The sequence below is a fragment of the Corythoichthys intestinalis genome, chromosome 7 (genome assembly GCF_030265065.1).
Source record: "Corythoichthys intestinalis isolate RoL2023-P3 chromosome 7, ASM3026506v1, whole genome shotgun sequence".
NCBI classification, from domain to species: Eukaryota; Metazoa; Chordata; class Actinopteri; order Syngnathiformes; family Syngnathidae; genus Corythoichthys; species Corythoichthys intestinalis.
In genome coordinates this window covers 13,946,210-13,960,965 of record NC_080401.1, presented here as the reverse complement: position 1 = coordinate 13,960,965, position 14,756 = coordinate 13,946,210, and the positions used below count along the sequence as shown (strand labels likewise).

The window sequence follows — 14,756 nt, the reverse complement described above, 5'->3', positions numbered from 1 at the left end:
GCAGCTTTGTAATTTTCTTTTTTTACATAGCGTTTTCACAGTTGCCGTCATATTTTCAGACTCAAAGCACCGTATACCGGAAGAGCGTTCCTGCCCTGAATCTTATACCGGAACTGCGTTCCTGCCCTTAATGTTATACCGGAACTGTGTTCCTGACCGTTCCCGCTCACTTTCACCCCTGCATGTTCCTCAAGCACCCACTGATACACAATAGAATTCATGGTGGATTCTATGATGGTGAGCTGGCCAGGTCCTGCTCTAGCAAAGCATTCCCAAACCATGAGACTTCAACCTTCATGCTTCACAGTTGGTACAGTTAGTTTCTTTTTCTGGAATGCTGTATTGGCGTCCTCTGTTCTGGTGTCCAAATAATTCAATTTTAGAGTCATCTGTCCAAAGAACATTATTCCAGAAGTCCTGGTTTTTGTCTACATTCACTCTGGCAAACTTCAGTCTGGCCTTTATGTTCTTCTTGGAGAGCAAAGGTTTCCTCCTTGCACACCTCCACTGAAGGTTAAAAGAAGTCTCTTTCTGATTGTAGAGGCATGCACTTTCACATTAACATTAGCTAGAGCCTGCTGTAGGTCCCGTGATGACATTTTAGGATTTTTGGAGACTTCTTTTAGCATCTTGCAGTCTGCTCTTGGGGCGAACTTGCTTGGACGGCCAGACCTGGGCTTTTTGGCAGTTGTTTTGAATGTCCTCCACTTGTAGACTATTTTCGAGACAGTGGAATGGCTGATTGTACATTCTTTTGAGATTTTTTTTTAATTAATACCTTACTAGACTCATAAGTGTCTAGAATCTTCTTTCTGAAGGCCTCAGACAGCTCCTTTGATCTCACCATGGTGTTTTCTCTCACTTCAACAGTCAGGGGCACACAAAACTAATCAGGAGGTTTAAATAAGGCAAGCCTTCTTCAAAACACTGGGTAATGATGTTTTAATCATGTGCACCTGATTTGATACCCCTGTGTGTGATTGTAGCCATTTTAAGTGGGACTGAATGTTGGGGTGTCCTAATTTATCCTCCAACAGAGATTGCATTTATTTTAAATTAACATTTTACAGAAAGATGTTTTTTAAAATCTTTTTTTCAGTTTTAATTATTTAGTTCTATTACATGAATCCCTCAAGATTGTTAAATTGATATTAATATCCATAAGACCAAATATGTTAGGATGTCCTAATTTTTTCATATGGCTGTATGTTACACACAGTAAATCCGTAGTTAGCTGGGATAGGCTCCAGCACCTCTGTGACCCCTCATGAGGATAAGCGGCATGGAAAATGAATGAATGAAATGGAATATATTTTGAAGATTGCGCAAACATTGACTTTTAAAAATTGTAAGTAAGTCCAAAGTGCTCATTGATAAGTAAGATGTTCTGAACCTCTCCATCAAAACAAATAAAATATCAATTAACAAATAAAATCCAATTAAAAAATATATATAAATAAATGCAATATTTTATAGAGCTGTCCCGATCTGATCACGTAGTCTCTTACTCTCACTCCTGCCGCTTTTCTTGGTCAGGCAGTGCACTGTAGTTGCTTATTAAAGTTAACAATAATTGACAGACGTTAAGGTTTGATCTTGACAGAGATGCTTGTAAGCCGAAACTTCACAGCGCTGCATACGTCAATTGTCGTTTAACTTGTTAAACAGTTGCTGTGGCAATTCATTGTGTGTAAGTGAGCAGCTTCAGCGGATTTGAGTGGACTCACTCATTGAAGCATTTAATAAATAAAAAAGTATTTTTCGACATTATTCTTGTTAAGAAATAATTCTGTGGGACAGTAACAGGTTTAAAACTTATCATAATTATTACATTTGAAGTGTTTAAACAACATTTATTAAAATATGTATATACATAAGTTTTTTTTTAATTATACTTTTGGGGAAAAAAAAAAGTGAAAAAACGTCTTCTATGTATCTCTTTCCAATGCTAAATCTGAATAGATACATAGGGCGCTACTACGCGTTTTTTCACTTACAGCGGCGTATTCTGGTCCCCATTAACCGCGAAAAACGAGGGATCATTGAATACCAACTGGTATTGAGTGACAGGCACGTCCATGAAGTTGGCCCCCACATCTGTCCCAAATTTATATGTATGTTAATCGTTTGTGCTACGTTTGTGCTGCTATGGTTAAGATATTTACAATTATTTTATAGGTCAATCTGAGGTCAACCAGTCCCCCATTTTGATTAAAAATGACTAAAAATTGTGTCAATCGTTTCTGCTTCGTTTGTGCTGTAAAAAGTTTCGTTTGTGCTATTGTTTTTGAGAAATTGAGATCTTAATTTCGACTGATCACGTCACGCAGCCCCCCATTTATTACAAAATGGACCCGAAAGGGTGCCATTCATGTGTGCTGTGTTTGTGCTGCTACCGTTTTATAGATATTGACATATTAATTTCGAGTGATGACATCAATCGCAGCCCCTCCATCGCGGCTGACGGAGCGTACCAACTGTCTCAATAACAGAGGGCAGCGCAAACGTAGCACAAACGAATGGCACCCCTTCACGTGATCACTCCAAATCAAGACCCCCAATTACTGCAAAATGGGCCCAAGGGGGGGCCCATTTGTTTGTGCTACGTTTGCGCTAGTTGTGGGGACAGCCCCGTTATTGAGAGTTGGTACGCTCCGTTAGCCGCGTGAGTTGGATACGGAAACGCTGCGAGTGAAGTTAGAAATTCTCGAAATTCATATCTCAATATCTATAAGACTATAGCAGCACAAACGTTTTTTTTTTTACAGCACCAACGTAGCACAAACGATTGACACCATTTTCAGCCATTTTTAATCAAAATGGGGGGCTGGTTGACCTCAGATTGACCTATAGAAGAATTGTTAATATCTAAAAAAAAAAAAAAAAAAGACGATCGCAGCACAAAGGAGCACAAACTTATGACATCATTTTCATATAAATCTGAGTCTGGTGGGGGCCAACTTCAAGGATGCGTAACAGGCAGGTTAAACCCAGGACTGGTTGCCAGCCAACACTTAGGCAGTATACTGAATAGATAAAATAAACATTTTTTAGTCCTATTCACAACTAAGAATAAGTCAGTCTCTGCATGAGTACTATTTTTCTCAAGACCTTTTGGATCCTTCTCTTATTATCACCCTCTGTCCTCTCAACTGTTGTCTGTTCTTTTTCACCGACTGATGTTCGAGGAGGAACACACAGAGGCCACGTCCTGAAAAGCCAAAGGATCCGTTTTTATCAAAGTAGAAATAGGGACCAGGCACAGCCAGCGCCAACTGATATGTCCTTCCTCATTGGGAGGATGTGTCCGTGACAGCTTTATCCACCTTTTGTCACAGTGACACATTCAAGGCGGCGTGAATACATACCTTAAAGGGCAAGCCAATGTCATCGGTTCCTTAGAGGCTCTAGCTTGGGGTGGAGACAAGGGTAAACACCATGTATGTCTACAGTTTGTGTGAGTGTGTGCGTGCTGCCTTACATCTAACCCTTCCCCTCACACCGGGAATACAAGGACACGCTTGTTTGGCTGCTTCCTTTTGCACGCACGCACATGCTCCAATGTGACCACAGTGGTGATTTTGCTTTAGGGGGCAACGATGATAGTGACCTGCCAGACCTAGACCATGAACCTATGGTGAATTCCACTGCATGCTAAAACTTATTAACTTGTTTGTAATTTATTTACACCTCGGCCACTAGGTGAAACCTACAGAAGGCAGAGGTTATATACTGTATTTGGTTATGTATTGTATATCTCTCCGTTTTTTGTATGTATATGTACAATGTAAACTAAAGAATGGATAAAAGGATTATTATCAAACTTGCAGGATATGAGGAAGTGATTACCTTTTGGGGTAATGAGGTTAAAGGTCACAAATGTCAGAAACAGAAGTTCACGATAAGGACAAAAATAAGGGAATATTCTCAAACCTGCTGGATCTGCAAGGCAAAATTATAAGATCTTAATCAGATTTTCTTGAATCTTGTCAAATAATTTTCTCCATCTTGTTTTGAGTGTGAAAGACTAGTTAAAAGATTAATGCACCAGATTATTCTACTTAAAGTAAACATTACTATTTGTTCTGATTAAACCCATACAGTGGGGCAAATACAGTAAGTATTTAGTCAACATCAAATTGTGCAAGTTCTACTTGAAAAGATTAGAGAGGCCTGTAATTGTCAACATGGGTAAACCTCAACCATGAGAGACAGAATGTAGGAAAAAAAACTGAAAATCCAATTGTTTGATTTTTAAAGAATTTATTTCCAAATTAGAGTGGAAAACAAATATTTGGTCACCGACAAACAAGCAAGATTTCTGGCTGTCAAAGAGGTCTAACTTCTTCTAACGATGTATAACGAGGCTCCACTCGTTACCTGTAATAATGGCACATGTTTTAACTCATTATCAGTATAAAAGACACCTGTCCACAATGTCAGTCAGTCAGTCACACTCCAAATTTCACTATGGCCAAGACCAAAGAGCTGTCGAAGGACACCAGAGACAAAGTTGTAGACCTGCACCAGGCTGGATAGACTGAATCTGCAATAGGTAAAACGCTTGGTGTGAAGAAATCAACTGTGGGAGCAATTATTAGAAAATGGAAGACATACAAGACAACTGATAATCTCCCTCGATCTGGGGCTCCATGCAAGATCTCACCCCGTAGCAAAACCCCATAGCAAAATATCTGTTTGGTCTTATTAATATCCCGTCCCGAGCAAAAAGTGTACATGCAGGTTATGCTGTTTTAGCGTCCCTACCAATGTTGAGACCAAACCTACGCCCTTGCGAATGACATAATTTTAAAATAAATTTGCATCTGATTGGCGGCCAACTTCTTGGAGGTATGATACCCAAATCACTACATTTTGTTCTTATTTATGTTTAAGACAGTGTCCCAACTTCACTGAAAATAAGGTTGTAATATGAAATGGAAGTGGTGATTAAGTTTTGGATTGATATGGTCAGAGGTCACGGAGGGCAGAAAATAAATTTTGCGATAAATTGTTTCATACCTAAAGATAGTGCCCACTCTACCAAATATGAAAACGGGTTGAATTTGAGAGCGCTCCAGTGGTTGTTTGACTTCACCTGGTTACCAGCTTTCCCTGGCCTTTCTCGATGACAAATGATTTTTTTTAAAATAGTTTAGTGATGTCAAAAGATACAAGTGTAATTCGGTGATCACGCTCACAACTTAAAGTAGACTGAAATGAATAGAAACACATATCATCTGTCAAATTGGCAAGTATCACTTTTTAATAGGGTGTATTTTATAAACATAAATGCTTTAACATGAACTTTATAATAAATGACAGGACATTAGCGATATGGCCCGCGCACCGCCGGGCCCGTAGGGTGCTGTGTGAGTCAACATTTTCATTTCAAGTCGATGGGAATGACTCTCACTAGGGTTGTTCCGATCATGTTTTTTTGCTCCCGATCCGATCCCGATCGTTTTAGTTTGAGTATCTGCCGATCCCGATATTTCCCGATCTGATTGCTTTTTTTTTTTCTCCCGATTCAATTCCAATCATTCCCGATAATTTTTCCCGATCATATACATTTTGGCAATGCATTAAGAAAAAAATGAATAAAACTCGGACGAATATATGCATTCAACATACAGTACATAAGTACTGTGTTTGTTTATTATGACAATAAATCCTCAAGATGGCATTTACATAACTAACATTATTTCTGTGAGAGGGATCCACGGATAGAAAGACTTGTAATTCTTAAAGGATAAATGTGACTTTGTATATTGTGACTAAATATTGCCATCTAGTGTATTTGTTGAGCTTTCAGTAAATGATACTGCAGCCATTTAACTTCTGCCCAAATGCATGATGGGAAGTGCAACCATGACTGTGTGTAGTGCTACCAATTGATATATCTTCTGTGCGTTAGGAAATAACATAGGGTGTTAAGAAAAAAATCAATTGCTAACTTTCTTCCCCACATTGCTTCCCACGATATTTCTAATCGTAGGGAGAGGGATTGTAAGGCTTTAGCCATTTAAAAAAAGTTTCCAAAGGCTGCCAAAATTCACTCTACTCATTTTACGCTGCCTCTTATTTCTCTATATAGGTGAAACGGCGCCATTACAGATTGAACGCGACAATCCGTGAGTGGGTCGTGCAGCGCATGCATTAATTGCGATAAATATATTAATGTGATACATTTTTAAAAACATTAATTACCGCCGTTATCTGGATACATTTGATAACCCTACCTTAAGCCTAAACTAAAGACTCTGGATGATTGTAACATATTATGTCTGTAACGTTAAATACAATTAGAAAACGATTTAATTAAAAAATATACAGTACTGTATATATTTTTTTAATTATTAAATTTATTAGGATCATGGAAGCTTCCACTTGGGGAAACTATATACATACAATATATTCTGTATTCACATAATATAATTAAACTATACAGCACTGTGCAAAAGTTTTAGGCAGGTGTCCTGCCTAAAACTTTTGCACAGTAATGTATATATATTAAAAAAAGGCATGTCCGATATTTTTTTGCCGATTCCGATACTTTGAAAATGACGTGATCGGACCCGATCGATCTGCATCTCTAACTCTCACATATACTTTTGAACACTCAGGTGAAATTACATTGAAAATGTACAAAATCTGGACCGCATACTAACAACAAGGATTTTCTCAGGAGTGATTTGTTCGAGGATTCAAAGTAATTATTTTTCGTACAATGCATGCATCTTGAAACATCGTGAAAAAAATCAATGGGAGCCATTGGCGTCATTCTTCAACAAATTTATGTTTTAAAAAAAAACCTGCCCGGTTTTTGCTTATAACCAAGAACCAAGATGTTTTACGACCTTATCTACAAAGAATTTAGTGATTTAAGCATTTATTCCCAAGAATTTTGAAAGGACAAAGCCATTGTAGTAGCCTCCTTAGCATAACAAAGCTAACGGACTAGCTTCATTCTTAGATTTAAGTTAAAGTAACTCAAACTGCCCGTTTGTTTTGCTTTTAACCAAGAATCGAGACTGTTTTACACCCATATTTATAAAAATTCCAGGGATTTAAGCATTTATTCACAAGACGTTCAACGTGAAAAACCTCATTGCTATAGACTTGTGGTAAGGCAGCGCCAGAGTGAAAAAGACGAGCTGTTTTTACGTGAAGTAAATGCTTCCTGCACGGTTTCTTTTGCTTTTACCAAGAATCGACAATGTTTTGCGTCCATATCTATAAAGAATTCACGGATTTAAGCATTTATTAAGAAGAAATTCAACGTAAAAACCTCATTGTTTTGTACAGCGGCCATGTTGGACTTTGTATCTCTAGATGTTATTTAAGAAATTTCTGCGCCCATATTTAAAAACAATCAGCTTTCACATGTTTTATTTTATGTAATATTTCAACCTAATAACTTTCAGTAAAACACCATGGTCCTACACCAACCCCTACGCCGACGGCAACAAGCAGATCTTCATCTACTTTGACCCCGTGCACCTTTGGAAGAACATCTACAGCAGCTTCTACAACAACGACTGTATGGTGCTGCCCAGGTGTCCTAGGGCTGGGATAAGTTGCCAGCAATATTCACTCTATAAAAAAGATGACTCAAAACACCTATCTTTCTAAAACAAATATGTTTTTTAGGAGCTTGAGAGGATGAAGATGGCCCGGTTCTCGAATTTTTTGAAAATAGGCCCCCTACGGATCGGCCCCGTATCCCGTGTCCTGTCAAGTATTATGAAGTCCATGGCTTTAACGCATTGAACATTGTCCTGCTCCTTCTGGAGTGCGGACATTGGACACCTGGAGGCAATAAAATTTTTTAAAAAACAGTGACGGTCACAACTCCTCAGTCAAACTTGGTTATGCTTTACAGATGCTCAATAAATGTGACAAAGTATTGCTATATTGTGTATCTTCATATTTTGATCAAAGGGTTATAAACATGAAACCCCAATGTTATTTGTCCAAATGTATGTGATTTTTTTTTCCTGTGGGCCCTAATAAGGTAAAGGTATTAAAAAATATATATCTTAGGGTAAAAATTTCTTAAAGACCAACAAACTATAATAACAAATTTGAAAAAAATCCCATGATTCACAATGACATCCCACTGACCTTGCAAGTGCCCCCTCTGAAACGTTATGTGCTCCAGTGATTTAAATGTCCCCCAAAAGAAACATCAGAGTTATTTTATGCGGGTCAATCATATTTCACGGCACCAAAATTTTATGCTTGTTCCAAAAGGGCACATCGCTCACGTCAGAAGTGACCTTCACTGGTGAAAAAGTTATTGCTGATGGTGCTCCTTTACATCCACCGATTTATTTTATTTTTGAGACACCTGCAGAATCCAATTACATTACATGTCTCACAAGACCAAAACAGTCAATTCTACATTTATGGGAGCCGAATAGTTTTGATTGACACTGTCAAAGACTCAATTGTGTTTGACAATCACTTAACAATATTCATTGTTATACAGTGGTATGAAAAGTATATGAACCTTTTGGAATTTCTCACATTTCAGCATAAAATCACCATCAAATGTGATACGATCTTTTTCAAAATCACACAGATGAAAAAACTGTCTGCTGTAACTAAAACCACCCAAACATTTATAGGTTTTCATATTTTAATGAGGATAGTATCCAAATAATGACAAGGGGGGGGGGGAATAAGTAAGTGGACCATCACATTAATATTTGGCAGCAATAACTTCAACCAGACGCTTCCTGTAGCTACAGCTAAGTCTGGCACATCGATCAGGACCGATCTTGGTCCATTCTTCTCAAAAAACTGCTGCAGTTCAGTCAGATTCCTGGGATGTCTTTGGCATGAATCGCTGTCTTTAGGTCATGCCACAGCATCTCAATGGGGTTCAAGTCTGGCCTCAGACTTGGCCACTCCAGAACGTGTGTTTTGTTCTTCTGAAACCATTCTGAAGTTGATTTACTTATGTGTTTTGTATCACTGTCTTTTTGCAGCATTCATCTTTTTAGCTTCAACTGTCTGACACACGGCCTCAGGTTTTCCTGCAAAACATCCTGATAAAGTTTTGAATTCATTCCTCCATTAATGATTGCAAGTTGTCCAGACCCTGAGGCAACAAAACAGCCCCAAATAATGATGCTCCCTCCACCATGATTTACGGTGGGGATGAGGTGTTGATGTTGATGAGCTGTTCCATTTTTCCTCCAGAAATGACGTTGTGTGTTACTCCCAAACAATTCAACTTTGGTTTCATCAGTCCACAAAATATTTTGCCAAAACCCTTTTTGCGAACATTGAACGAGCAACAATGTTTTTTTGTTTTTTTTTGACAGCAGTGGCTTTGTCTGTGGAGTCCTCCCATGAACACCATTCTTGGCCATAGTTTTACATGTAGTTGATGTGTGCGCAGAGATATTGGACTGTGCCAGTGATTTCTGTAAGTCTTTAGCAGACACTCTAGGGTTCTTTTTTTACCTCTCCGAGTATTCTGCGCTGAACTCTTGGCGTCATCTTTGGTGGACGGCCACTCCTTGGGAGATAAGCAACAGCGCCAAACTCTCTCCATTTGTACACAACTTCTCTGACTGTCGATTGATGAACATCCAGACTTTAAAAGATGATTTTTTTATCCTTTCCCAGCTTTATACAAGCCAACAATCGCAGGTCTTCAGACAGCTCTTTTGACCAAGCCATGATGCATGTCAGACAATGCTTCTCATCAAGACATTTCTTACCAGGTGTGTGTTTTATCGTGGGCAGGGCAGCTTTAAACCACTCATCAGTGATTGGGCACACACCTGACTTAAATTGTTTGGTAAAAATGGCTTTTAATTGCTGTTTAAGTCTCCTTAGGCAGAGGGTTCACTTAGTTCATTTTTTCCCCTTCTGTCATTGTTTGCATGCTATCCTAATTAAATATGAAAACCTATAAATGTTTGGGTGGTTTTAGTTAAAGCAGACACTGTATTTTCATCTGTATGATTTTGACAAAGATCAGATCACATTTGATGGTGATTTTATGCAGAAATGTGAGAAATTCCAAGGTTCAGATACTTTTTCATAGCACTGTAGTTGTAAGACCCGCATTTACCATCGGTAATGTGGGATGAAAGCAAGGGGTCCCCAAGTGCTATCATTAGACAAACAATCTGACACTGATGTAGGCTCGAGCGCACGTTGTTTTCAGTAACGATAGAGAAAATTTACTTCTAATGACAAAATCTGCTGGTGGATACAGCAAATGCTGCAGAAGCTGCAATGTTTGAACCCTTTGACAAAAGGCTTTGATTGCATGTTCGTTTGTGTTTGTGTGTGTATGGTGGACCTGTTCTTTTCCATAGCTGAGGAGTCCAAATGGGGAAAATCCAAACAGGTATGAAGTGTTCTTTCCAGCCGTACTACTTCAACTTCCCACTCCTGCTGACTTTACAACATTGCTCCATAAACCCCCTTCATTGTGTCCTGAAACTTCTCACAATGAACATACAGTGGGGCAAATAAGTATTTAGTCAACCACCAACTGTACAATTTCTCCTACTTGAAAAGATTAGAGAGGCCTGTAATTGTCAGCATGGGTAAACCTCAACCATGAAAGACAGAATGTTGAAAAAAAAACAACAGAAAATCGCATTGTTTGATTTTTAAATAATTTATTTCCAAATTACAGTGGAAAATAGGTATTTGGTCACCTACATACAAGCAAGATTTCTGGCTGTCAAAGACGTCTAACTTCTTCTAACGAGGTCTAACGAGGTTCCACTCGTTACCTGTATTAATGGCACCTGTTTTAACTCATTATCGGTATAAAAGACACCTGTCCACAACCACAGTCAGTCACACTCCAAACTCCACTATGGCCAAGACCAAAGAGCTGTCGAAGGACACCAGAGACAAAATTGTAGACCTACACCAGGCTAGGAAGACTGAATCTGCAATAGGTAAAACGCTTGGTGTAAAGAAATCAACTGTGGGAGCAATTATTAGAAAATGGAAGGCATACAAGACCACTGATAATCTCTCTCGATCTAGGGCTCCATGCAAGATCTCACCCCGTGGTGTCAAAGTGATAAGAATGGTGAGCAAAAATCCCAGAACTACAAGGGGGGACCTAGGGAATTACCTACAGAGAGCTGGGACCACAGTAACAAAGGCTACTATCAGTAACACAATGCGCCACCAGGGACTCAAATTCTGCACTGCCAGACCTGTCCACCTGCTGAAGAAAGTACACGTACAGGCCCGTCTGCGGTTCGCTACAGAGCATTTGGATGATCCAGAAGAGGACTGGGAGAATGTGTTCAATTCAATTCAATTCAATTTTATTTGTATAGCCCTGGATCACAACAACGTTGTCTCAAAGGGCTTTGCAGAGGCAATATGATACACAATCAGAAACAGCAAATGAACCAACAAAGATGAATAAATAAATTCAAGTCCTGGGTTTCCCCCATCCTTAGACCCTGCATGTCGGCGAGGAAAAACTCCAAAAACTCCAAGGTCTTCGGGAGAAAAATGAGAAACCTTGGGAAGTACCACAGTCAGGAGAGATCCACTCCCAGGACGGATAGACAGGAAGCCCCAGGACCGCTAATGGGAATTAGCAGGCAAAGTTACAGTCCGTAAAGATGCAGTGGAGTAAAGGAACAAGAAGCGGTCCATCTAGCCCAGGGGTGTCCAAACTTTTTGCAAAGGGGGCCAGATTTGGTGTGGTAAAAATGTGGGGGGCCGACCTTGGCTGCCGTCCTTTACGTAGAACAATATATTTAAGCAAATTTTAGCACTCCATTCTGTGTGTCACATTTGCTTTATTTATTTTTTTTAAATGAATAAATTCAACAATCTCGCAACTAGCCTTTCCGGTGTTCTCTTTCGACTCTCGGGCTATTGCGAAATACTGCTGCTGTGAAATCAAACTAGCTTCAAGTTGCTTCAATTTCTCGCTGCGTATCTTGCCTGTAATCTTGTCATATATGTCAGCGTGTCTTCTTTGATAATATCGCCTCACATTGAACTCTTTAAAAACAGCGACTGTCTCTTTGCAAATGATGCAGACATAGTATTTCCATATCTTAGTGAAGACATAATCCAATTTCCACCTATCCTTGAAGCGTCGGCCGTCGCAGTCAACTTTCTTTTTTTTGTTGATTGTCGTAGTTTTAGAAAATTGGTAGTAAAGGGACACATGGAGTAATGTTTCTTAGAGTGCTGCTGCCTTTTAGTGGGTAAATGAGGAGCAGCATTTACTGTGTAAGCTACTTCATATGCTGGTAGCAGTACTGCTGACCAATTTATTAAGTCTGTGTGCGGGCCAGACGGTATTGATTTTATGACAGAGCCTGGAGGCCTTATGAAATTTGACCAAGGGCCGCATTTGGCCCCCGGGCCGGAAAGTCAGGAGGCTTCAGCTGAAAAATAGCCCCTCCCCAGAGGGGAGGGGGGAAAGGGGACACCGGGTGACTAGTGATGAAGAGACTAGACAACTAGATATTAACATTGGAAAGTAGAAATAAAGTAAGATAAGTGGTCGGTAGAGTGAGAAAAAGGAGATAGAACTCAGTGGCTGTACTTCCCCCAGCTTTATAGCTTCTAGTGCAGCTTAGACTAAACTTTGAGTCTACTCAGACATGAACTAGCCTGACCATAAGCTTTGTTGAATAGGAACGGTTTTAATCTAATCTTAAATGTGCAGACTGTCTCGGCTTCTTTAATATTAGCTGGAAGCTGATTCCATAAAACAGAGGCTTGGTGGCTAAAGGTGTTTTGGTCAGATGAAACCAAAATAGAACTTTTTTTTGTAGAAACACAGGCTCTCGTGTTTGGAGGAGAAAGAATACTGAATTGCATCTGAAGAACACCATACCCACTGTGAAGCATGGGGGTGGAAACATCATGCTTTGGGGCTGTTTTTCTGCAAAGGGACCAGGACGACTGATCTGTGTAAAGGAAAGAATGAATGGGGCCATGTATCGAGAGATTTTGAGTGAAAATCTCCTTCCATCAGTAAGGGCATTGAAGATGAGACGTGGCTGGGTCTTTGTAAAAAAGCATTTCAAGGTCCCGGAGTGGCCTAGCCAGTCTCCAGATCTCAACCCCATAGAAAATCTGTGGAGGGAGTTGAAAGTCCGTGTTGCCCAACGACAGCCCCAAAACATCATTGCTCTAGAGGAGATCTGCATGGAGAAATGGGCCAAAATACCAGCAACAGTGTGTGAAAAGCTTGTGAAGAGTTACAGAAAACGTTTGGCCTCTGTTATTTCCAGCAAAGGGTACATAACAAAGTGTTGAGATGAACTTTTGGTACTGACCAAATACTTATTTTCCACCATGATTTGCAAATAAATTCTTTAAAAATCAAACTGTGATTTTCTGTTCCCCCCCCCCCCCCCCCCCCCACACATTCTGACTCTCAAGGTTGAGGTTTACCCATGTTGACAATTACAGGCCTCTTTAATATTTTCAAGTGGGAGAACTTGCACAATTAGTGGTTGACTAAATACTTATTTGCCCCACTGTACCTACGGTGTTTGTTGTCATTCTTACAGAGAAAGGGAAACTGTGGATAAAAGAAGAGTAATAGTTCACTGAGAGGTCCGGAAGGAAACATCGCATCATTTGGCCCCCCATTGGATTTAACAAAAATAAAGTACATACCTTTCCAAATAATGCTCACTTTGAATAGACTCTGAGAAGTGTTGATTTAACAATACCGTGGTGCAACTCATGAGTTGTGAGTCAAACATGAGGGCTGTTCGATTTTGCCTAATGCGAAAGATCCCATTTATTTTCTCTCAAACCCGATTTTCCGATATTTTTCTCTCACTGTTAATAACCAATATTTATCACTGAAAGGTATCACACGTCACTTTTACCTATACTACTGCCACGATCTACAAATGGACTGTAAAACTGAAATGTTTTATTGCACTGTTAATAACCAATATTTATTACCGACGCTGCTATCAAATATCACTTTACCCTTACTTTTTGACCCTTTTTATATTGTTTTATCTTGCGATATGTAAATATATACATATGTAGATATATAAATATTTATATATAGACATATTTTTTAAATTTTGCATATTGGAGACTGTATATACTATTCTGTGTGTAAGTATGTGTGCACTCTATAGGGCAGCTTTGAATTTCATAACACTTTGTGTAATGACAATAAAGGCATTCTATTCTATTCTATTCTATTCTATTCTATTATGATTTCTGGGAAAAAATACATAGAATGACAAATAAATTATTCAGAATGTCTTCTATTTAGAAGAAGAAAATGCATATACCATTTGAAACAAAATCAAACATGAGAAAAGGAAGTCAGTCAGTCTGTAAACCAGATACAGGTAGGTTCTGGTTTATGACGCACCCGATTTACATTATTTCGACTTTACGACGCCGGAGTCTTTTTTTTTTTTTTTTTTAAATGTTGACTTTTGTTTTGTGATGAATGCTTTTATTTTGGCTCAGGAAGTATAGCGCAGGTAGAACTTCTGCACGCGAGTAAGAGCGCATATACACACGAAGAACATATTTCCACCCACAAGGGAGAGCACACGCACACACACGAAGAAGAGCGCATGCGCACACATGAAGAAGCGAGTCTCGCAGCTGAGAGAGAGGGCAAATATGCCAGCTGGAAGCCTGCGTGCACAATTGTGCTTGTGAAGCATCCACAAAGGCAACACCTGTATATAACAACACCTTTTGTACTGTTTATTGTGCGTTTTCTATTGTGTCTGAATATT

General features: G+C 39.3%; 1 protein-coding gene across 1 annotated transcript in view; it reads right to left on the bottom strand.

The window, feature by feature from the left end:
* Positions 1–4,198: 4,198 nt before the first annotated feature.
* The window catches only part of use1 (unconventional SNARE in the ER 1 homolog (S. cerevisiae)), a 39,732-nt gene continuing 29,174 nt past the window's right edge, over positions 4,199–14,756 (bottom strand). The window contains exon 10 of the transcript XR_009063744.1: positions 4,199–4,546. The gene's annotated coding sequence lies outside the window, so the exon portion shown is untranslated. The remainder of the gene's footprint in view (positions 4,547–14,756) is intronic.